The following is a 25,155-nucleotide window of genomic DNA, read 5'->3' as shown; positions in this document are numbered from 1 at the left end:
ACGTCATATTAGGAATATTCACAAAAAAGTAAGTTTGTATATTTAATGCATTTTGCTGAATTTGACCATTTACAGAACAATCATTACTGTATTTTACTCCTTTAAATACTTTTAAAAAACTTTAGATTTAAATTGCAAATTGTTTATCTTTTCATATACAAAAAATAACAAATTAAAAACAAATTAATGGTATTAACATGCAAATAAATTATGTTTATTATACTATTAGTATACTAACCATAAAACAAAATACAACCTAAATTAAATTTAATAATTAACAGGAAAGACCTTTTACATGTAATAGATGTGGTAGGTTATTTGGACAAGCGACAAATTTGGAACGACACTTGAAGAAGCATGAATGTCAACGACATCAAGAAAATTGTCATTACTAACTGAATTAGTCTAGCTATAAAGCTTCAGACTTTCAAAATTTTTAAAAACAAAGTTAAACCAACATTAATATTAAACAAAAACCTTGTTTTAGTAATTGTATAAATTCTATATGTATTCAAGTAAATTTTGTATGTTTGTAATGTATTTTTTATTTAATTCAACATTTTTTTCCTCAGAATGTTAACGTATATATTACTTATCGTGCTTTTACAATATTTTTAGCGTATAATCAAAGTATTTTTCGCATTATAGCTTTGTTTTTATTTATCCAATTGACATTTTTTAATAGTTTTATTTTAGATATTTTTATTAGTTTATTTGTAACTAATGTTTTTTATTTAACCAAACGTAATAAAGCCTTTGCAAAATTTATTTTTTGATTTGCTTTAATCTCACTAAAACAAAAATTAAATTCAATGTAGTTTTTATTTATATTAAGTTTACAACATACAAAGAATAAAAAAAAACATGTTAATAATGTTAAATGTAAAAACTTTAAGAACATAAAAAAAGTTTTATCGGTAAAACAATCCGTTAAAATAGTTTATAGGCTGTTTAATTACAAACCAATTAAAGCTTATTTGTTAAAAAAACCATTAAAAATTAAAAAACCTTTAATAGTTTTTCAAAAGCACAAAATTCCTAACTTATCGAGAGTTTAAATATAACTAAAATTATGCTTTATGCAAAGCTAAGGTCTTATCTTGACAATACTTCTAAAGAATATAAATGTTTGTTTTTAGGTGTAATTTTTCATTATTTAATTGATCGCCCCACTTAAAGCAAACACTAATATACTGACTTTGATTAAAATAAAGGTTTTGTTGAGTAAAATATATTCAAGATTTACTAACTTTCGGTTGTCTTGAAAATTAATACTTTCTTCTTTACTTATACTCTACGTTAAAAGCTTATAAGAAAGCGTAATATCGTTTTAGTACTGCACTAACATATTTTAAAGTTTTCCTTTACGGTTTAAATCTATAATCTTTTTTTAAAACTTTGAATACTAACGTCGTAACTAATTCATTGTGGTTAAATTATTTTTAAACCTTCGCTCATTAATTCAATACTGTTTAACACTGTTGTATTGCGAACTCATAATTTAAAACTTAAACTTAACTTTTGTATCATTAAATGAATAGTATTGTTAACATTCGGAAGTACTTGAGTACGGGGCGGGCATCTTAATTAGTTGTAAGTTATTGTTGTGTTTGTTATAATTAGCATTATAATAGGTACTGGTCTATCCTATCTTGAACTCTAAATATAAGAAATAAACTGAATTCTTTTAATTGTTTTTAAGTTAAAATGCTTATACTTTTTAGAATTATCAAACTTTGTTATAGTTTTCGTTGTCTTTGCTTTGACTAGTTGTAAACTTTTAAATAAAACAATAACTAGTTTACTACCAATTATTGTGTTGATTACTATTGTTCTTAACAATTAAAATATTTTAAAATAATGTGTTACATAAAAAACTAGTTAAAATACTCTTTATACTAGTTTGACCTTTAATTTAGTTTGACCTTATTTGTTAAGATTATTTCGTAAGTACGAGATTTAACTACTTAAAAGAAGAAACTAGTGGTAGAAAATTTTAAGATATTTATCTACCAAGTTAAGTTTTTGGAGCTAATTCCTTATAACTTTGTGGCCACTTATCGAATTTCAGGTTAGCTTATAACTGACCTTAGTTCTATCTTTACAAAGGACATAATATCTGATTGATCATTTATTTAAAAGGAGCCTTGTATTAGTTCAAGGATAGTTTTTTGTTTACAATTCTTTGTACAAATATGACTGCCGTTTGTTAGTAAAAGTAGACAAGCATCACGATTTCTAATCTTTTATACTTAAAAATGATTGATCTTTAACTAATATTTGTAATAATGACCATGGTAAAATATTTTTGTTAAAACAATTTTTAAATCTTAAACTTGCAACTTTAAGCTTTTATTTTGTGTTTATGTTTTAAATTTCTTCTAGTTTTCTATTTCGCTTTACTTTATATTGAATACATTTTTAAAGGTTTAGCTTAGACTGTTATAGGATATTAACTCTATCTAAACATTAAAAAAAAATAGTATAGGTATACGGTACGAAAAAAGTATTCCATATTTTTGTTCATTAAAAAAATTAAGATTTTTTTAATATCGATTGAATTATTTTAAATCATCGATTAAATTTTAAATGAAACAGCATATTCATGTATTTAGTAATATAAGTAAATAGTGTTATTTCGTGAGAAAAAATAAATTAATTCACACTAGTTGTTTTTATTCACCGCCTAAGAAGTGAAGAGAGCATCTTTAACCAGGATTAAAAAGCTAGAATATTTATAAAGTGAAAGTCAATTTGCGTAAAACTGCAGTTTGCTTGAAATGACGCGTTCAATTGGCCTTAAACGACAGAATGAGTTGTTGATCAAACAAAATTATAAATGAAAATATTATGCTAGAAAACTATTAAAAACAAAGATAAAAGTTATGTTATGGCTAGTTTTATTTTTAAAGTGTACTTTACTTGTATTTTGTTAAATTTTATCACTTGTTGATAATTAAATAGCTATGTTTTAAAATATTTTTTTTTGTATATATTAAATATACTTTAAAATTTGAAATTGATATGTACTTTTGAACTGGCAAAGTTAACATATTATGAATAAGCATCTTGTGAATTAAACCTTTAATAACAACATGATTACAGGTTCAACGGTGTAGTCTTACAACTAATAGCATAGAAGCGTTTGAATTTTTATTACCGTACACTAACAAATTGCTAAAAAATTAATATACTTAAAACAAATAAAAACACAACAAACAAAAACATTTACCTAATTAATAGATATTAGTACATAATCGGACGTTGTTTAGGCTTTGAAAATAGTTTGTTACATCAACTTTGAAAAAGTTAAGGAGTTGTGTTAAGTTATTTTAATATTACAATAAATCTTTATTTAATAACTGTGTTAATTTAATATACTTCATCAAATTTTTATAAAAAGCTTAATTGCAGCAAAAAAACTATTTAAATGCTCTTAAATATAAATTCTAAATCAATTCTACTTAAGATTTTTTTTTGATAAAAAGCTCTTTTTTATGACGATAAAAGCAACTTTTGTAATACTTTACTTGATATGATATTTGTTTCTTTCATAATATTTTAATAAGTAATCAACAAAAACATCGACAAAAGTCTGCAGAACAGAAGCCTGGACTTTCGTATGCCGTGAGACAAGCTTAAGTTTAAAAAAAGGATTTACCATACCAATTGGATCATTAGTCAACCGAAGCTTGTAGTCTGATGATCGAATTGTTTAATCAACATTTTTTTAAATAATTAATTGAGCCTGTCGTTGTTACATTCACAAGTTTCTGGTTTAAATAGACAGCTTACTATCGGGTACTACGCAACTTACACGTAACTCTGCTTGATTTTTAAAGTAAACGAATATCTCTAAGATAAAGTTTAGATTTATGATGGAAAGAAAAATATATAAGTTAAAGTTTAAATATTTTTTTTTGATTATAAAATTTAGTTCTACTAAAAAAAAAAATCTGTACAATAGAAATAATGTATAAAAAACGGCACAAAATCAAGTTTTTTACCTAAAAACTTAATTAAGTAGTACATAATTTTACTTATTTAAGTTTAAAACTCAGTCAACTTTTTAATACTGTTTTAAGGCATTAAATTTGCATAAATATTTTAACTAAACTTGGAAAAAGGTATATTCAAGTGTTGTACAAAAATATTATTTTTTTCTCTTATTTTCAGACTATTATAATTATAATCATTACTATAAAAGTAATTAAGGATGTTAAAAACTTTTGTACTAATTTATATAAATAGAGATAAAATTGTTGATACATTTGTCAATCGGATTTACCTAACTTTAAATACTAAAGATAGAGGAAACTTAACCTCAAACTTAACCTTTTAATTGTACTAATACTTTAAAAGTCAAGTAGTATTGACGCGACAAAGTACATTTTTATAACTTTGACGTAAAGTTTGGATCTTCCCTAATACATAATTGTTTATAGTTGGTTATATAATGTTTTATTTTGCGTAATACGTAGAATACGTTGTTGTCTTTCTTTTAAGTATAAAAGTATATTTTCAATTTACCTTATAAATAGTGTTATTGTATTTATAAAGAAACTATTTTTGAATATAATATGAAAACACATTTTAAAAGTTTTATTCAATATTTTGCTCTTTTGTAAATTAAAAAAAACAATTACTATTTAAAGTACCTTCTTAAGAGATTAAAAAATGTTTTAAAATTGTGTAAATACTTATAGTTTGATGATGATTACATTAAATTTACACATATAATTAAAAGTGTCTAAAAAGTCAAGACTTACAGTTTAAAGAAAATTTTAAAGTTTTAAGCTTTTTCTGGAGTAAAATTAATTCATCATAATAAAAAGCACTTTTGAAGTCAAAACACAGAAACTTTATCTTTAAACACCTGAACTTATAATAACAACTGACAATGTGATGTCATAAAAAGATATCACCCCTTTTTTGTTAACATCTGCCACAATACTTTAAACTTACATATTACAAGCTCTCAATCATAAGATAGTATTAATGTTGTTTTTTCTCACCAGTGTTTTAAGTACTTACACGTAAAATAACCTAAAACTTTGAGTTTTTTATTTGTAAAAAAAGCTTTTTTTTTAGAATTAATATTTTTTTAGTTTTGTTATAAATTTGTTAAATGAAAATTAGTCATTAACTTTTCGTTGACTGTTTTTAGTAAATTTTGCATTGTACAAGTCTAGATGCTAAACTTCTAAGTTAACAAACGCTCCAATACATAAAAAATACGATGAGTTAAATCTTAACAAAAGAAAGTTTTCTTATTCTATAATAAAATGGTGTCTTTCCATCGTAGAAGCATAAATGTTAAACATAAACTTATAAGTTAACAAACTCTCCAATACAATAAAATACGATGGGTTAGATTTTAACAATAGAAGGTTTTCTCATTCTATCCTAAAATGACAATATTTAACGGCACACACAATTTCTTTACCTTTGTGTTTGCTACGAACTAACAGAAAAAGATGATATTTTTCACCAGTAGTAATGTTTGAATAGATTAGAACTTTTTTTATCAAAAGGTAAACCCATTACATTGACGACATAATTTTAAAAGCACAAAAACATTATTTGATTATTGGGTGTAATCATTTTTAAGTTTAATTGATCATATTTTAGCTTTTGTTCTGAATATAATATGAATTAACAGTAGAGCTTTTAAAGACACGAATAACGTTTTTTTGTATAATCTTATGTTTTTTAAAATCTATAAAAACTCAAAAATATACTCTTGTATACATATCTGCCTATATTTACATATTTTCTCTACTGATATATAGATTTTGTTTAGAACTAGTTTTTTTAAGTATTTAACTTATTTGTCATAACGAAGTTTTGCTTGGTAAAATAATAAAATAAGTGTTTGTAAAATAAAAAATCAAAGTATTAAAAATATTACAAACCAATTGTAGTTAGCGTGCATTAAATACAAACAAGTTTTGTAAGAAAATATTTTCAGAAGACTATTAAACTTTCATTTTTAGGACTTAACAAACTAATTTTACAAAGTATAACAACAAGTCGTTCAACGTACATACTATAAAGATTTTATTAGTAAATAAGTGTAAAATAACTATAATAATGAATACGTTAAGCATTGAAACAACAATATAGTGTTTAAGAGTAAATATATTTCAAAAAAAAAATTGCTTTTCAGATGCATGCTAATGTAGCTAATATTAAATTATATAATTTGTTAATAAAATAGCATTAAGTTCACTCGTTCAAACAACAAAATAAATATTTTTTGCAGTCACTGTAATGTATTTTTGATTTAATTATTTTATATAATTTAAATCTGTTAGGTTATTTAAAAGACTGTTTTTAGAGTTACAATTTTTTTATATATGCTAGGTAGTTTTTTAGTTTAATTAGTTTAGATTTATTTCAATATATTAACAATTTACAACATTACAATAATCATCATACTACACATACAAAATAACATTGAAGCTTAACCATGTAAGTATTACGCACTTATTAAGAAAAAGTTCTTGCTAGTCGTAAAACTAAAAAAAATAAGCTTCTATTTTGTTTTTTTCGAAATCACATTAGAAAGGAAAAATAAAATATGTGATTCTGCAGTTTTCGGTTATCCTAAAATTTTTCTTTGCAATTAGAAATCAAACGTTATTCTCTATAAATCTAGGGATTTACTCTGTAAAATTAAGACGAAATCAGATATTTCAAAATATAAAATAAAGAGGCCTTAATAACTTGAAACCTTTTACCGATTTTGACACAAAAATGTAGTTTTAAAAGAAAAAAAAAACGCTTACAAAATTAATTTCTAATTATTCAAATAAAATGATAAAATAGAGAATTTTAAAACTATAATTTAATTTTTATTACTTCCAGCAATTGATATACTTGAAGAACAAATTAAACTTTTTGCGCAAATGTTAAAAAATAAACAGATGAATTAAAAGAAAGTATAACTAATATTGACTTTTGTTTAAAAGAGTCTTAATTAAATATTTATATTTTCATACAGCATCTATAAAAGCGATTTATCATTTCATTTAGAAATTTGTTGTAAGAAAATGAATTTACACCAAATATCTATACAATAGCACTTCATATTCACTGTATTTTTAACATTGTGTTAGTAGATTTTTAAGTTAAAGTTATGGGCTTTTGAAAAAATCAACTTCGTTTAAAATTTACTAGTACTTATTATAACCATTAAAACGAGCTTAAAAAGGTACTTGAAGTTCAAGTAAAATGTCTTTTGAAAATTAGAATCGTAATTAAAAAAAAAAACTCAAAGTTTTAACAGTTTCTGAACGTATCTAACTTAAACATAAAACAAATAAGTATAAATGAGAGCTATTCAAAGTAGAAATAAACACTAGATTTAATAAATCTAACGGTCAAAGTTTTAGTATTTTTGTTTAGTAAAAAGTTAATAAGTATTTTCAAACTGTGTTTGCACTTAAATTTTGATTCTAATTACTTTGTCACTTATATAATTAAAATCTGTCTAAAAACTGAAGATATACAGTTTTTACAAAATATTAAAGCTTTAAACTTTAAAGCTTTGCTCAGAATAAAACAGATGCATCATAATAAAAAGCACTTGTAAAGTGAAAACACGGAAACGTTATCTTTAAACACCTGAATTTATAATAACAACTGACACTGTGATGTCATAGAAAGATATCATCCCCTTTTTTGTTATCATCTGCCACAAGATTTCAACTTACTTATAACGAGTGCTCAATCATTAGATGATTTTATTGTTGTTTTTTCTCACCATTTTTTCGAGTACACATAAGAGAATTGAACTTACTAGTCAAACTGTTTTTAAAATAATATTTGAACTGTTTTTGAAAACGTTTTTAAAAGTTTAAACTTTAAAATATTTTATAGAAGTTTAAAGTAAATCCAGTTTTAATTTAAACTGAAAATAATAAAGTAAAAGATATTAATAAGTTATGTTGATTTTGTTACTTATAATTAAAAAAAAATTAAATAGATATAATTACTTACTTACTAGAAACTTAATTAAGAGTGAAAGTACTTTATACAGAAGTGTAACAAGTTTGTTCAGATAATTAAAGCAAATTATGTTAAAACATACAAACAAACGGAATAATTAAAAGCCACGAACGTGAGAAAAGTAACCTTTTGTTGTCTTAACTTGTTGAGACATCGCTATATAACCAGCGTTAGTAGAAAAGACGAAGTTTGTCCTTTTTAGAAACACAATTTTTCCTGTTCAAATTGCACCTATCGACAGCATTTGTCTATAAGGTACTAGAAAGTTTACGTATTTGAATATAAATAGACGTATATTTGCTTTATTTCTAACGTGAACTTAATTAGTTAACTTTTTTTTTTACTTTTTTACCAGTTTTGAGAGGTACTTGTACATTTTTGTAACTTAGTTATTTTTTTTGTACACCGCATAATGATTCTTTTTTTACTCTATTAAAAATAATAAAACTTTTCCTAAATTCAACCTTTTACGTTCAAAAGCAAGTAATTTTGAAGCGACAAAATACATTTTTATTACTTTGACGTTAAAAATAATATTCCCTTATAGTAGTTGTTGAAAACCCGGTTATTTATTATTTATTTGCGTATAAATTAAAAAAGGATTGTTGATATATTACTTGATACGGTAGACCAAAATTAGATAATTTAACAAATTCATTTTTAATAGCTAAATATGTCACTCTTACTTTAATAATGTATTTATAGCAAAAAGAAAAAGTCATCGTATAATAATGTGATTCTTTTTAATAACTTTAAATAACAAACTTGCTTGGGTTAATTTTTTTTGAACATAAAATTTTACTAAAAGGTAAAAATTTTGTATTTTCAAATGTCTCTTTATAAGATGACACCATTGAACCTATTATCATGTTGGTATTGCTAAATGAAGCTATTTACTAACAAAGATGGCCTCTCTAGTATGTTGATTTTAACAATTCAAAAGTACATGTCCTTTAAATTGACCAAATTGAAAATCAAACAAGTATAGAAAAAAAAGAACTGGAATCAAACCAAAAGTACTAAACTAACTAGTAGTAACTCATTATCATATGAATTTAAGTATAAATAAAACTAAGTTAGGTTGAGTTTACCAAATTTAGTTATTTTTGTGGCTTTTGTTTTAATTTTAAGCGCAGTGTTTATTTAATATATTTTAAATGATGATAATGAGAGTTCAAGTTTTCGATTTATGCCAATTGAACGCATCAACTCAAACAAATTGTAGTTTTTATGCAAACTAAAATTCACCTCGTAAATACTCGTGCTTCTTTAAATTTGGTTAAAGATAACCTATTAAACTATCGAATGATTAATTAAGTAATTTTTGTATTCGTTTTTCAGATTTATCTTGTTTTAATCTAGACTTTCTAAGCTAACAATATTTCTTTGTTTACAACAGATAAGTATTACCTTAGATATTTTAAACCATATTTATACTATTGTTTTTATCAAATTAAAATATTTTAATCAAATTTTTAAAATCAATTAACCTGACTATTGTAACAGAACACTATAAGTTTAAACTTTGAGATTTTTTATGCAACTTGAAAAAACTCATTTATTATTGTAAAATAAATTAGCTTGATCTATTAAAGTTATAAACAAGTTAATAAGTTAAGAACATATTGAGTTTACGATTAATAATTTTAGTACAAAGTTAAATTTGAAACAAACTTTACAATATTTTTTATAGTTTGCTTCGTAAGTTGATTTTTTTATTTTTGTTAAGTTTTTGATGTTACACAGAATAAAAATGACATAATATATCGTCAAATTAACTTGAGGTTTCTGTTTTGCATCTATCTTTTTTGTTTCATCTTTGAAAAGGCCGACTAACAAGCTTAAGGTTTTTCGTTATATATCGCTATACGCTTTTGCTAGCAGCTTAACTAACTTCATAGTACTATTACAAAATTTAAGTTTGCATAAATCCTTATTATCGTGTTATAATATTAAAGGTTTGGTTAAAAAAACATTCTGATACCTTTTAGTTTAATCTTAACGAAAATGCAAATGTTTTAAAGTTTAAAACAGTTCTTAAAGTTTTTAATTGACAAAATGTTTTATGATAATAGCTAAAGATAATATAACAAGACGAAGAATTGATTTTAGTTGTAATCAAAACTTCGTTTCTCTTTTTATTAACATCATCTTGTTTGAGCATACATGTAAACTTTCAATGTTAAGTTTTGAAATTAAAACAAAAGAGAATTTATCAATTTAAGCTTTCAATGATAATTTAAGTATGTTATACCAAAAAACTCAAGTAAGTAATAAAAAGTAATTTTTGAATTGTATTAAATTTTAAACACTGAGTTTTAAATCAAAAAAGAACTTATGAAGTATTACTGAACTATGAATTAAGTTAAAATTTTAGTTTAGTTCGAAATATTTGTTTTTAAACTTTTTGTATTAAAAGTTTTATATGTTTAATTCAATAACATTGCATTTAATTTTATTTGGAATAGTAACTGTATATTTGTAAGTAAAACTTAGATTAATAATTCCAATAAATTGTGTAAATACTGTAAAAAGTCGGCGCTTTAACCAAATTAAAAGTAATAACTGAAAATATTTCAATAAAAGTTAATTTGATCAGTTAGTATATATGTGTTTTTAAAATTGTTAAACATTAAGTAATAAACAAAATCTAAGCATATCAAAAAAAAATCTTAACATTAAAACAGTTATATTTATTTAATAGCAAATAATACATTTTTAATACAGGTTCTAAGTAAAGCTATTATTTAATTAACATTTATTTTGCTGTATAATTTATTTAGCTTCTTTAAAGTTTTAACTAAAAGACTAAACAGTAAAATTTATTAATATAATTAAATCAAAATGTATAATTAAGTAGCTTGAAAAAATAAGTCAAATGTTTTATTCAAATATGATAGTTTTAAGACAAAAAAAAGTTCTTTTTTCGAACGTCGCCATCTCGAAAAAAAAAAGGCTACAACTGAGAGAACACATTTTTAAACACGATTTACTTAATCTTAACAGTTAAATGGGTTTAAAGCTGATGTAAGACTGTTTTAGATTTAGGAAAGCTTGTAAAATTGTTTTTCTGTTTTAGTGTATAACTTTAATTTTTATTAGTTAATAGTATTTTTTTTACAGAAATTGAAAAAAAAACACCTATCATATATAACTTTCAACGTTTTTTAAGTCGTACAGAGTGTATTTAACATATAAATTATTAATTAGTTCATTTAAAAGTTTCAATTTAAGAACTTCCTGATATTTAAGAATTTAAGACTTCAGATTTTTATTAAGAGTATAATAGTTAGAAAACTTACGTTTTTTTTTCTAAATGACATTCACTTCAGAACAGTATAGTTTATTTAGTTTTTATTTGTAACCTAAGTAGAAACAACTTCAACATAATAAAACGAATAAAAGTTTAAAGAAAGACAAAGGATTGCATTATGATATAAATTTAAATGAAACTATATGTATGTGGATACAATGTTTTAACTAATAATATACTTAGCTTATCATTATTTCCAATAATATTTTTAGTTGAAAATGTTTACTGTTAACTTTTAAATAGTCTAGATTTCATATGTTATAAATAATGTATTAAATCTTAAACGACTGAATCATCTTTAAAACAAAACCAAAAGTGTGGAATGGAAGCAAAATATGCAGAAGTTGCTCCTTGGCAAAATATGCAAAAATATCAAATACCTTATGGAACTAATAAACAAGAAGTTAAAATTCAAAAACAAGGTAGTTAAGTTCATTAATTCAAGTATTTAAAAACATTAACTAATACAAGGAAGACAAAGATTACGATTTTCTACAAATGTTAGATAGTTTAAAATAATTTGTAAGAAAAAAAGTTAGATACTATGAGTGACAAATATTTTGACTAATTTTTTGTTGATAAATTACCAATAACACTTTGATTGCGCAATTGATCTTTTGATAGGTTATTTACGTTGTCATAACAACTGGTATATTTGATCACTAGATACTAACCTACGTAAGTAATGACATTAAGTGTCAGTTTAATAAGGTAATCAAACCAAAAAACTTTAATAAATAAGTAGTTAAAATTACGTTATGTTCAAGATGTCTTAGTTGCTTATTTTGCAATAATCTAAAGGTAAAAAAGTGATCTAAAGATTAAAAACAATCTAAAGCTTTTTGAAAATCGACAGCAGTTTTTATAAATTTGCTTGTTATTGGTTTTGAAAAACTAAAGTTTACTATTTACCAACAACAAATATTTTAGAAAAAGAAACTATTTCACTTCAATATACATTTCAACCAAAAACTGCTGTACCCAATTTCCATCTAAATACTTTAAACGAGTAAGTATGCTAATAGTTTTGAATAAGGAAACAATATTATACTTTGTTTTACAAACTTATATGGAGAAATATGATAAGTATATGCTACTGATATGTGTTTACTTATCGAATTCAGCCATTTTAAAAGTACATGTAATCATATAGTAGTTTATAATTCTTAATGTTTACACTACTAAAACTATTTCGCATAAGTAAATTTTTGTTAAACTCATAGTGAAAGAGCTGTTTTATTTTACAACAACAAATTTTTTTAACATCAAATAGAAGATTTCATAATATAATTTATTAATTTTATCTAAGTACGCTACAGTCATTTTTTTTACTATTAACAATAATTAAACATTTTATTACGAAACAGTACTTTTATAACTTTTACAAATTTATTCCTTTTAACTAAAAAAAGTTTAATTAATAAAAATTGAAATAAATGTTTATTAGAGCTTTAGATTAACACTTTAACCTAAACATTATAATCTATAGACCTTGAAATCAAAAAAAAATCTAAAACTATAAATGTTTTTTAAAGTTTTAAAACATGTGATGAATTACTAACAAATATACAAAATGCAATTTGTAAGTTGTTTTGTTTTGATGGTCATATAAATATTGAATCACAGTTATAACATTATAAGTAATGTTGAAAAACTCAAATAAAAAAAGTCTAACTGACAATTATTTTTTGTATTGTACTATGAAGCTTATAAAACACCTACAAAACTAAGGTTTTATATTTTAGGTTTAAATGCGAGCATTGTGATTCGACATTCACCGATTCGTCATCTCTTCAGAAACACATCCGGGAGCGTCACATCGGAGCGAGATCTCACGCGTGTCCGGAGTGTGGAAAGACATTTGCAACTTCGAGCGGTTTGAAACAATATCAGCACATGCACAGCAGCGTGAAACCGTTCACCTGTGAAGTTTGTCACAAGTCATATACACAGGTATGTCGTCATAAGAAATTGCTACAAGAAAAAAAAATCTAACATTAAACTCTGGAAAATTTTATAAACTTATACATTTTAAACATAAACTTTATTGCTTTAGAACAAAAAAATATGTGTTAAGTTTACAAACATTTAAAAAAAATAACTTTTAATTTTATCATGGTATACTGTTACTTATATTTGGAATACATAAAACATAGGATTTATAACCATGTAATACGTATCTAAAGCTTGATCATAAATTTTGTAAAGCTGTTTTTATTTTTGCTCTTACAAGTAAAAACACAGAATTAAAAACTTTTGAGTCGCTAAAAATTTATATCAATTTTAAGTTTCAGAAAATAAAAAATGACTAAAAATTTTTAATTGTTTAAATTGATTTGATAAAGTTGTTTCAATTAACAATAAAAATTACTAAAGTTTTGATATTTTTTTATATTCTAAAAAGATTTGGAAATATTAATTTCATTTGTTTAGTTTCAGTATAGAAAATTTTATCTTAAAGTTGATTTTTTAACTTAATACTTAAATGAGACATTAAATGCAAAGTAATCAAAAAAAAACTGCTTACCTTCAAGTTTTAGCATAGCTTTGTATTCTCTGTAAAGAAAACGATACAAAGTAAATATCAAGTGAAAGGGCTACCAAAATTTGTTTGAAGTCATCAAATAATTTTGCTTTGATAGCATTTTTGTTAAGCAATAACAGTATTCACATAACAATAATAAAAAGCATGAAAAAAAAAACTTTAAAAATCAAAACAGCTATTTTTTCAAAATTTTAAATTATAAGTTTTTAAAAATATTAAGTAAACAATAACTTTATAATATTATGTTTAAAGCTACTAAGCATTTTATTTTTAAACTTTTAGTAAAGCAGTTTTTTGTAACGAATAGTAACATAACTTTAGTCTACTAACGAAAGAGTTTTAAAATAACAACAAATGTACATAAAAATAGCATACAAGTATGCTAGTTTATAGTATTTTATAATAATGAAATTTTCTTTTCTAAACAGTTTAGCAATCTATGTCGTCACAAACGAATGCATGTAAAATGCAGAACTCAAACAAAATGTGTTGATTGCAATCAAATATTTTCAAACTCAAGTTCATTGGCGAAACATCGCAGATTTTGTGAAAAAACTAATAAAAATAAGTTTGGACAATTGCTACAAAACAGTTAGTTTAATTAAGTTTTATACATTTAGTTTCAAACAACTAAATTTAACTATAGAGCTTAAAAGTATTACGAATAAAAAGTTACTTTGTCAATTATTTGTCTACTATTTGTAATATAATAGGTTGTTAAAAACTAAATCGTAAAGCTTATACTTCAAAGTAGCAAAACAGTTTTTATCTTTAAGTTATGCAGCAAAAACTGCTCTACTAAATACCGGCAGTCAGTGCCGATGATAAGATTTAAGTTTTTATCAGTAACATAAATTATTTTTGTTTCATCAAAGCACTCCCCAAATCAAGAAACTAAAAATGCTAATTCACAGTGATAAGTGATAAAATAAAGGCTTCTACAGAAACAGATAAAACAATATTGTTTGCTATCTTTTTGTTTGAACATCGCTATTTTTCTTTTGTATTACGCTTAAACTATGTTTTTCTGCTAATTAAATTCGAGTTTTGTGAAAATATTACAAAACTTATTACATGATTCATTAATTAACTAAATTTATCTTGAAAATTTTCTTTCGTTAACTTTTACAGTACATTAAATCAAGTCATAGTATAAAAAAATTTCAACAGAAAATAAAATTACATTTATATATACAACTCTTATTATTAATTCTATGGTCGAAAGAATTTTTTTATATCAAAGTACGATTTGCAAATGAACAACAATATACTTTTGATTTTCTAAAACTTGTAAACTTTAAGCTATTTTAATTTTATCTCTAACTCATTTTTAAAGTGAAAAGAAGCGTTATTAATTTTCGGTTAAATATCATATTTTTTATAGCTTAGTAAAACGACATCATAATTAGTTTTAAAATTTTATATCAATATTCGAAACTAATTAACATTTCATTTATGTTTTTAAAAGAATTAGAGATAAGATTAAAAAAGCTTTAAACTTAACAAAATGTTGAAGAAAAAAAAAAGTTTCAAGTTGCAAGTTTTTTTAAATATATACAACTGTTTTATAAGTCAAATTAAACTCATGGTAACATCACGCATAAATCAACGATACTTGTTTAATCGAACAAATATATATTGTTTACTAAAAAAGTATTCTTATCTTTTAAGTCGATAATAAAGCTTATTATATTAAAACATATGATAATTACAATGTATTTTTTTTCTAAAAGTACATGTTTGTTATTTTCTAGATTTCTTCAAACAAAATACATCAGCATATTTTCCACTTCTGGCGTCACATTTACCTTCCTTCGTTCAACATGAAAATAATCACAACTTTTTTCAACTCCCTTTTCAAACAAATGTTTCTCCATTTGATTCAGCATCAATTGAAACTCAACAGACAAGTGCTAATAAGTTACAAAAAAGTAAGAAAACAATGGCTCATGCTCAAGTACAATGTAACAATTCTTCTGATTCAGCTTTTTCTGTTAAAGAACTGCATATTGGTTTTCCAAATACATCCTCTAGTTATCCCTATATTTTAAAAGCAAATTCAAAAAGTTTTGAACAGTCTCTAACAATAGTTGTTCAAAATATATACCAACTAGATAAGTCTGTTCAAACTGACTTTTATACTGTTAAAACAACTGGTAATCATAATTCATCGCATTTTAAGAAGAACCAACCAGAAATTTATGAAAATCTACCAAAAAACCATATTCGAAGCAAATTTTTTAGCTTAAATACCCTTAAGTGTGGTTTTAAAAACAATTATCAAAATTTAAACTTGAAAAACAATTATAATACTTCGAATAACTCATCTAGCTTAAACCCTTGTGCAAATTCGTTGTATCAGAATCCAGCTTCTTTCAACCAATATAATAAAAACTATCCTTTTTTTCTGTCTTATCAAAATAAAAGTCTACAACACTCAATGTCTTTATACAAATACCAGTTGCTTCTAGCTCAATACATGGCTACTTTGTATCCTCATATGTACAGTCAAATACTTAAAAATATTCAAACTAACATGGACACAGTGAAAGGACAAAATAGTTTTCAATCTCAATTTAACAACAAAAGCTTGAGTGAAAACCAACTTAAAGGGTTTAAAAGATTTGATAAAATGAATAATTCAAAATTGCTTGAAAATGCAAGTTCATCTGGATACAAACTTAACAATACAACAGACAGTTTAATAAAATCAACTGAGCAACAAAGATTTTTATTTTCTCCACCGATTTCTGACCCAGGTTCTTACAGCTCAAATGCAAGTGCCCTGAACCAGTCATCTGAAAATTTAGTGTCCTCAGACGCTAATGATTCAGAACCAAATTTTTTGGACAGTCAAAAGCAATTTAAAACAAAGAAACACAATAAGGTTAAAAACCGAGTTATTTCTCATCCTTATGCAAATTTTAAGCATTACTTTCCAAATAACACCAATAAGAACCGTTTAGTAACGCAGCAAAGCAGCAAAGAAAAGTATAAATGCAAGTTTTGTGGAAAGTTTTTTCCCCGAAGTGCAAACTTGACAAGACATTTGAGGACTCACACGGGGGAACAACCTTACAAATGTAAATTGTGCAATCGTAGTTTCTCAATTTCCTCTAATTTGCAACGCCATATCAGAAATATTCACAAAAAGGTTAGTGTATAAAACAAGTAAATATTGTAACAAAACAAGGTATTATAAAGGCTAAACTTATATGTCTCAGAACCAATAACCTAATTTCTCTGAAAAGGCCCTTTCTATAAACTAGTCTAAACTATAAGCTATTAATTACTTGTTAAGACTCGTTGAAAAAATACTTTATTTTTCTTATAAAAAATACTTTAGAAAACCAAAAAACAGTTTTAATTATTTTTTAACCTGTTTAAATAGTAAACCATACAAATTTAAAACATAAATAATTATACTTACTACACTATAAAAAGTTACAATACTTTTCAGGAAAGACCTTTTACATGTGATATATGCGGTAGGTCATTTGGACAAGCGGCAAATTTAGAACGACATTTGAAGAAGCACGAATGTTACCAGAATCAAAAATTCTGTCATTACTAACTTTATATGCTATAAATATTTCTGAAGTATACAAATATGTTTCAAAAATATTAGCTATGGGTCAGATATTTTTAATTTTGTCGTTTAATGAAAAGTATCAACTAGTTTATGTGTGTTTTTTAACTTTTTTTTTTAAACTTTCAATGTCAATGATTTTATTATATATAAACTTATACTTTATTATTATCAAGCTTATTTGCTCAATTTTAATATGTATTTTGTTATATCTTGTTATATCTTATACACTATACTTTAAATTTAAATACAAAAGGCAATAAGCCATTTAAAATTTAATATATAAAAATTTTACTACAACATATTGTAGTTGCAATTTTTATTGTAAAAGTATGACTTCGCTCGTTATTTACAAACGACCTTTGTTTGCAAGTTATTTACAGTAAAGTTTTTTTAACATTATAAGATGTAAATAAATAAAAACGTTTGAAACATACTTAAAATATATTTTTATTAAGTAATTAATTGAATACTTAAGTACATACTAATCGTATTATTGCAATAACTATTTATACATGTGTCATAGTTTGGTTTGAATTTTGATTTTTATTTTCTTGCAATACAGTTTTTGTACTGTTTTTCCTTTAGCTTGTTTTAATATTTTGACATTGTAATAAGAATTTTTGTTATTTAGCTTAATTGTTTTATCACAACTGTATTTAACTTATATTTAAATCTCACAAAAAATAATTTAAAACATTTTAAATACACTACGATTTTTATGAACTTTTATAAAACTAGAGTTAACTTATAAACTATAACAGTTTATTAAAGCATTAAACTTTTTATCTTACAATATAACTGTTTTAATAATTTCATATAATTTCTTTCTAACAAGCTTTTAGTATTTAAAATTAACTTTATTCAAACAAACATTATGAAAGTTTTTTAAATATGTTCATGTATTTATTTGATAAATTAAATAACATTTTTTTAGCCAATTTTGACAAAATACAATAATTTTTTATTTTGTTGTTTTGATTTTTTTTTTAATTTATACTGTTATCAAAAAACAAAAACTCGCGATAGTCTAAAGCAATATAAACTTTGTAACAAGAAATAACAATTATCATAATTGATACTAAACAAATATTAACGTTTAGCATGTTCTCAAAATAAAACAACATTAGTTAAGCCATTTTGAACTTAAAAAATAAGTTAGAATTATATGAAAAAAAACCTTTTTTACCTTTAATAAAGCAAACAGTTTAATTTTACTGTAAGTTGAACAAAACATAAAATGGTATTTTCTGCAAAACTCGGTATTATCTTAACAATACTTTTAAAGAATGTAAATGTCTGTTTATAAGGTGTAATCTTTCAATTCGTTTTTGATCTCCTTACTAAAAGCATGTCTACTGAGTTATATTTAATAAAGGAGATTTCTTTTACTTGAAAAACTTTCACTTAATAGATAACAATAAACGTTATATAAATTTTCTATATTATCTATACGTTTTTTTTATTCAAAATTACTTTACATGGAAACTTTGTACAGAATAAAGTTTTTTGAACAACGTATTTGAAAACTTTGTTGATAATTAAAACTTTAAACTTATAAAAAGAACTATGTATAACTACTACAAGTTTTTTTTACTAATGACAAAAATATTTAAAACATTCACAGTTAAAAAACTTAACCTTAAGTTTTTTAACAAAAATCTTAAAATTTATCTTTGTATCATTAAACTTATAGTACTGTTAACATTTGGAAGTACTTGAGTACGTGGCGTGCATATTTATTATTTGTAATTTATTGATATTTTTGTTGTAATTAGCCTGATAGTAGGCACTGGTATATCCTTTATTGACCTTAAAGCTACAGTAGACTGGCTTCTTTTAATAAAATAAATGTTGGGAGCTTATAAACTTTCGATTTCCTTGGTTCTTATAGTTTTCAAAGTATACTCTTTGACTAGACTTAAATAAATGATGAATATTTTATTACTGACCATTTTGGTTGGATTATTTTGGTTTTTATTGTTTAAAAACACCTAAACGAGGATGTTTAATATAAAAAATACTTGTTTAAAATATTTACTTTTAAACTGGTTTGACACTACTCGTTTAGAATACTTTGAAGTTAATTACTAACTTCAAGTACTTATTAAAAAAATCGTTAAAAACTTAAATAAACTTTTTTTTAATTTTCTATATCCATTTTTTACTAGAATATTAAATTAATGTTTCCTTATGTTCATGAAGTTAAACTTTTCTATTTTTCTAGCTTTTTATAAAATTTGAAGTTAACTTATGATTGACCTTGGAAAACAAACGGTTCTATCTTTACAATTGAATGGATGTTATTTTTGATTGATCATTTATTTAAAAGAAGTCTTGTATTAGTTCAAGGATAGTTTTTTGTTTACAATTCTTTGAACAAAAGTTACTGCCGTTTGCTAGTTAAAGTAGACAAGCATCAAGAATTATATTCTTTTATATTTAAAATTGATTGATCTTTAACTAATATCAACATTTGTAATAATGACTATGGTAAAGCTTTGTTTATTAACTTCCAATTTTACACTTAAAACTTACAATTACACGGAAAAGATAAGTTCAATAAATATTTTTTTATCAATACCTTTTTTAAAATTTTATGAATAAACATATTTTTGAATGTATATTATAAATCTGTTTTCCGACTAAAATTCACAAAATATTATCTCTAAACATAAAGAATTTTTTTGATGTAATGTATAAGGAAAAATCGACACTTATTTCTCATTTTTGTTTTTTACTCTATTAATAACTATTACACAAATTGTTTACTAAAACATTTTGTTCATACATCAAGAAATAAAAGCAAGTAGTATTATTTCGTTAGAATTTTTACTAATTTACACTGATTATTTATTAACCACCCAACAAGTTAAGAGGGCATCTTTGATTAAGCTTAAAAAAGCAAGAAAACTTACAAGGTGAATTTTAACTTTGCGTAAAAACTACAACTTCTGTGAGTTAACACGTTCAATTGGCGTAAAGTGCAGATTTAACTTATTTGTTCAGTTCAATATAAGCAATGTATTTTTGCCAAAAAACTGCAAACTAATAAAATATTAACTTAGAAATAGACTATGGAAATTATTACTGTAGATTTAAAGAAAGTTTAACTCATAAAGTATTTACTCAAGGATTTTAATTTAGTTTTTATAATCATCATGACAATAAGAGTTCGTTTTGAACAGGCTGTTTCTAAAAAAACAAAATACACTTTTGAACTGTCAAAATCAACATAGTATGAGAGTCTATCTTTGGTAATAAGTTCCTCTATTTAGCAATAACAACATGAAACTAGCTTAAAGTTTGTGATTTTAACAAATAAATATAGGAAAAATTATAGTGTCTACCCCTTTTGATACTTTTCTACGTGTTATTTATTTTTTTACTTTATATTCGGTTTATTGCTTTATTATTGTAATCAATAAATAACATTATTTCGTGAGAAATTCTACTAATTCACACTGACTGCTTTTATTAACCACCTCATAAGTGAAGAGGGCATCTTTAACCAAACTGAAAAAAGCAAGAAAATTTACAAGGCGAATTTCAATATGCGTTAATACTACAATCTGCTTGGATTGTCATGATCAATTGACGTTAAGTGAAAATTAAACTTATTTGTTTTCAGTTTAGTATAAGCAATGTTTTATTTTGCTAAAAAACTGCAGTCTAATAACATATTAACTTAGAAGTAGACTATGGAAATTAATTCTATAGATTTAAAAAAAATTAAACTCATAAAGTTTATGCTCTAGGTTTTTTTACCTTAGTTGTTATAATCATTATGACAATAAAAGTTCGTTTCGAAGTCTATTTATAAAACTTAGTCCACAAAAACAACATGTACTTTTGAACTGTCAAAATCAACATAGTATGAGTGCATATCTCTGTCAGTAAATACCTTCGATTAGCAATAACAACATGATAATAGGTTAAAGTTCGTGATTTTAACAAAGTAATAATAAAAAAAATTAGAGTTTTAATCCTTTTCGATATTTTCTACGTGTTGTTTAGTTTTATATTTGGTTCATTGCTTTACTGTTATTATCGATAAGTGGTACTGTTTTTTTAGCAACTATTAGTTAAATTATTAATGTTATTTTTTTAAGTTATATAACAACTTTCTTAAACTACTTTAATTACAAACTTATCTATTTGATATACAACTGAATTTAAATAAAGTAATCATGCTGTCAGTGTTAAATAAACTTTAAATCTACTAAATTTAAACTCTCAAGTTTTAAAAAAAAATTGTCTTAGTAATTAACGAATGTGAGACAAGCTATTTTTATTGTATTTTACCTTTAAAGATATTCTTTTTAAAACCAGTGTTATCTGAAGCTAAAATATCTGAAGCTTATCCTCACTAAAATCTTTATTTTTTCTCGTTTGAATAGACAGCTTACTATTAGCTGCTATACAACTTAAGTGTTTGAAATAAGAATAAAAAATATCTTGGTTTAATTTAATAGTATAAGTTTAATAAAACTCTTTAAACTTTCCCATAACTATTTGGAGTTATTAATTTACGGAGATAAGAGTACAACTTTGTTTTTAAATAAAAAGTTGTAGTTTTTAATTTATGTTAAAATAATTATTGAAAAAAATTTAATTATAAAACTAGCTTTTATAAATATATATAATTCCAGTAAATTTTTATCGTTTAATGTTTATGATTAATAAAAATGAAAGTATTTTAAAAGCAATTTCTAGGAGTTTAAGTACGTTTTTAAATGTATATTTATTCAAAATAAAAATTTTTTATTTATATTTTTTTGTACTAACATAAATATTTAAACAGAGCTAAAACGTATTAACTTAAAAGTAAACCAACTTTTACAAAATTCAAACATTAATAGCAAATAAAGTTTGACCTCTTATTTAACTTTTCAATTGTTAATATTACTACCAAAGTCAAGTGGTATTGACGCGACAAAACACAATTTTATTACTTTGACGTTAAAATGGATCTTCCCTAATAATACTTGTTGATACTGCGGTAAACTTTTGCTTTTAAGTGTAAAACGTAAAAATAAACGTAAACGAATTTATTTTCTTATAGTATTTATAATAAACCTTATAACTTAAACCAAATAGTTTTATGATGTTAACATACTAGCTTAATTTGTTTTTTGATAATACTATTTTTACTAGTTAGAGTTTTTTTCAATAGTTAGAAGTGTTGTTTATCATCACGTAGTTATCAATTAAGTATTTGTAAAAACTTACTTATCAAGTTAATAAGTAATAAAACTGTGTTTCTTTATATATTACAGATATAATTAATTCAATGTCATTTATTCAAAACTATTTGAAAGTGTACAAAAGTTAAACATGCACACTATCATTAAAAAAGCATCCTTAAAAGGTCTAAACCCTGCTTAGAAAAAAAGTACATAATCATAATAAAAAACACTTGTAAAATCAAAATACGAAAATATTATTTTTAAACACCGTAACTTGTAATAACAACTGACAATGTGATGTCATAGAAAAATATCATTCTTTTTATGTTAATATCTGCCTCAAGATTTCCAACTTAAATATTACAGGCTCTTAATCATAAGATTTAGTATTGTTGTTTTTCACCATTATTTCAAGTACTTGCAAGAAAAATAAAATGAAGTTACTAGTTAATGAAAGCAAAAAATTAAAAAAAAACAGTATTATATGTTTTTTTTTAAGTGTTGTTTTTGTGTGTTATTTTATATTATAGTGTACTTAAACTGATTTTAATTATTTTCTTTAGTTTTGTTTTCTCATTAAATTTGTACATTTTATATAAGTAAGTAAAACAAACAAAAAACTTTAAAATCTTGATAATTAATCCTACTAAAATTTAATTAACAAAAAGAAGAAGTTTTTTTTATCCTTTTAAAGTATAATGGCAGTTTTAAACGAACAATAAACAATTCTTTATTTTAATGTTTGCTTAGTGCTAACTAAAAAAGATGATGCTTTTCACCAGTAGTGATGTTTAAAAAGAAAGTTTTAAAGTTTAACAAAGGACAATTCCATTACGTTGACAAAGCAACTTAGGAAGCAAATAAAGCATTATTTGATTATTGGGTGTAATCATTACATGATTTAATTGATAATATGTTGACTTTATTTTACAATAGATCTTTAGAAAAAGACTACTTATGTTTGTTATAAATAATTATGTGAACAGAAAATGATTTATTAAGATTTTGAAATATAAGTTAGTAAACTAGTTTCATTTAAACTACTTATCTTATACATATGAATTTAATAAATTTCCATAATGTTATGTAATTAATGAGGTTAATTTATTATGTCAACTAAAAATGTTTAAATTTACTAAATTGCAATGGGTATAGTTTACTCAAGTATTTTATTAATATCAAAGAAATCTATGCCCTTTAGGGGTACAAGAAAGTTTGAGTAAGTTATGTCTAAATATTTGTTTTAAAACTATAGCTTTATTAAAAAAATCAAACGTATAATGTTTAATGTACATAAAAAGGTTTGAAGTCGCAGAAATTTATAAAAAGATTGTTAGTTAAAAAGAGTAAATTGGGCAACTACATAATTAAAAGTTTAGATACTACAGTTTTTTTTTATTTTGATTTAGATATTAATTTATAAAACAACTTTTTTTAAACAGGAAATCTACTTAATATTATAATTATAAGTTTGTTATAAAATTCAATAACTTATTTAACACTAACAAACCTTTACTCGTAAACTTTTCTTGTTTGAATATTGTACGTAATGAAACTGAAAATTCCATAAAAAAAATAATAAACTTTGATATTTTTTACATTAAAGCAAAACGTAAAAGTTTGAAATTTTCAGTTACAATGAACCGTAAAACACTTTTTAAATATTTAAATTATAAGTAAGAAAAGTTCTTTAAGTCTTAATTAGAAAAATAAGCTTTTTTAATACATAGATAAAATATAAAAGTCTACTAAAAATAAAACTGAACATAAATAATAATAAAAGTCAGTTAAAGTAGATTAATTCTTTACTTCTTTTATAAAATAAAGTAAAATGTTTTCGACGTAATAGCAAGTTATTTAAGATAAAATAAATAAATTAATTAATAAAAAGACATGATAAAACTTTAAACATTAATATTCATTAAAAAAGTAATATTAAAAAGGTCAATTTAAGTTGTTTAAATAAACTGATTGGCTTTAACATGTATTTGTAGTAACAAATAATTAATCTCTATAGTACTTAATTTAAGTTGAATGCTCCGTTTGTATTAAATTTTTTGCAAGTTACTTTGAAACTAACTAGAAAACGATTATTCGAGTTTTAGAATAATAAAGAATTTAAAGGTTAATATTTTCTAAGACTTTGTAACTAAAACTTCGATTAATTTTGTTAAATTTTTCAAATTGAAACACGAGGTTTGAGTATTTAATAATCTGCTTAAACACAATAAAGACTAACTTTCAATTACACAAAAAACAACAATAAAACTCAAGCATGTATAGAAGATGTATCACAATCTTGACGATTTCTACTTTTGTTATTTCAGTTGGAAACACTTGAGAAAGGGGATGAACAAATCTGGTCATTGAATAGTTTCAAATTTTTCTAAGCATATATTCACACAATCAGATTTTTTATCAGTTTAGTTACTTTAGCTTCTTATTTGTTTGTTCAATTAATATACATTTTTAATTATAATTGTTTTAATTACTTGTTCTGACAATT

Source organism: Thalia democratica, chromosome 6 (genome assembly GCF_965202585.1).
Source record: "Thalia democratica chromosome 6, ktThaDemo2.hap1.1, whole genome shotgun sequence".
Lineage (NCBI taxonomy): Eukaryota > Metazoa > Chordata > Thaliacea > Salpida > Salpidae > Thalia > Thalia democratica.
This window is presented reverse-complemented; position numbering follows the sequence as displayed.